We start from the raw sequence: 2273 nt of genomic DNA on the forward strand, positions 1-2273 counted from the left end.
GAAACGTTTCTTTTTCGAAGAGCATTGCTGTATACTTTCTCCCATGTCACAACTTTCGCTAACTTCTATTTTTCAGCTGGATGTCTCTGGTGTCTATGATGTACTTCTCAGCTAGTCCCTCCAAGCGGCCACTTATATTTCTCGGACCTCAAACCTGCCCTGTTCACCAGTCATATCGTTACTTCTGCCTTCAAAAATTTGGTCTGTTATTTCTGCAGCCAAACGGTGATAGTGCATGATTTTTTCTGGGTAATTTTATAAAGGTTGGAAGGTTTCAAAAACTGCACTGTGAATCTATCTTTATTAAACTGTTATATGTACATCTTTTTTCTATGTCTCATATTGAGGAGAACGCTCCTCTCGAGCAGAAGCCCACACAAAAACAACCTTAGGGCACAGAACCGCTCTACAATGTGGATCCAATATAGTTGTAGCCTTATGCATTTTCCCACATCCGATGAATATCAGGCTGGTACACAAGTCTCTCCTCAGTTACACGAATCGCAAACCTTTCTAAAAATTTCTCGCACTCTCACATGGGATAAAACCGGAAACAGACAGCTGAGGTACCCAAATTTCGTCTGTTGTTGGAGGGGAGGGGATGAGGATGGGTTTCGACCGGGAGGGCATCTTCTATCACTAACACTGACAAATCCAGAATAACAACATGTTCCTGTGAAAACATTGGACCAGGCCAGCAAAATGAAATAGACTGACCATATCACTATATATTAATGAACTGAAATATGAAAATTAAGTCACTCTAATCAGCTTGTTTTGTTGATGCTCCTTCTTGACTTTGATTCAGAGTGGGATGGACTCCACGTTACTGGAACTTTGTCATCAAAACAACTCCTGAGAGCTTCAGTCAGATTTCCAAATGAAATTACAATGAAATGAACACCCTTAGCCCTTCGGGCACTGTTTGTGCATTCGCACAGGAGAAGAAGATGGTCAAGTGCCCGGTGAGCCTTAACTATATATTTACTAAGATGGTATCTGTTCTTTCGCACATGTCAGTTAAGGCTCACCGGGCACTTGACCATCTTCTTCTTCCGTCCGAATGCAGAAACAGTGCCCGAACTCTTAAGGGAATCGGCAACGCGCCGTGAGTAATGAGTATAATGGGCGGGGACACTACGAATGTAGTACGGGACAATACGTTGAGAACGTGGGTTTCGCGGGAGGCGTGGCAGAGATAAATCCCTGTAGTCGCGCTATGCTCTGTGTCCTCGGTGGCTCAGATGGATAGATCGTCTGCCATGTAAGCAGGCGATCCCGGGTTCGAGTCCCGAACGGGCCACACATTTTCATCTGTCCCCGTTGACGTATGTCAACGCCTGTAAGCAACTAAGGGTGTTCATTTCATTGTAATTTCATTCTAACGAGCTGCGTGGTCACCTATGGTATCTGTTCTTTCAGACATGTCCGAAAGAACAGATACCATCTTAGTAAATATATAGAATTCCAAATGCCTCACTGTTTCCTCTCCACCGTCTCACATGGGTAGACTGTAGGCTTGAGACATGAATAGATAAATGCATGAGTACTGCAAAGATATCGTTTCAAGCCTCAGTCCAGCAAACTATTTTTAATTCTCAGGAAAGATTAATAAGAGAAAACTCCTTGCTGTACAGTGAATAAGAAGTACATGTTCCAATCGGAAAAATAACTCGTTCCACCGCCTGATTCAGATGAAAATGAGGTCTTCTTCTGGTCAACTACAAACCACGGGACCTATATTCGAACCTTTGTATTCAACATTCGTAATATAACACAAGATATACCATCAGGCACACATTCTATTGTATGAACAAGAGTAGTGATAATATAATGACGAGATGACGATTTTTAAACTCTTACTTATAAACTGGTTTGGGATATTTTAATGTGTGAAGCTGTTTCATACGATTGTCGTGGATGGTATGAGGTAACTGTGGGTGCTGGTGGGCTGTACAGAGCGAGAACCTGGCCATGGCGGCGTACAGCGCTGTGACATCACTGCAGGGCTGTCCTCTCCCCATCAAACGGTCGCTGCTGCTGCTCATGCACCGCGCACAGAGACCGCTGTGCATCACGGCCGGCGGCTTCTTCCCCCTCTCCAAGGAGTCCTTTGTCGCGGTGAGTTGGATTACTCTTTATTCCAGGAACCTCTCGTTCTTCATCTGCCCTATAGCAGAACGGCTGTGGCAATGGCATGGTCCAGTGTACAGCAGACATAACTCTATTACAAACACTTCCAATCAACTTCACATCCCTCTGTATACTTGACT

This window comes from Schistocerca serialis, chromosome 8 (genome assembly GCF_023864345.2).
Source record: "Schistocerca serialis cubense isolate TAMUIC-IGC-003099 chromosome 8, iqSchSeri2.2, whole genome shotgun sequence".
In the NCBI taxonomy this organism is placed as follows: Eukaryota; Metazoa; Arthropoda; class Insecta; order Orthoptera; family Acrididae; genus Schistocerca; species Schistocerca serialis.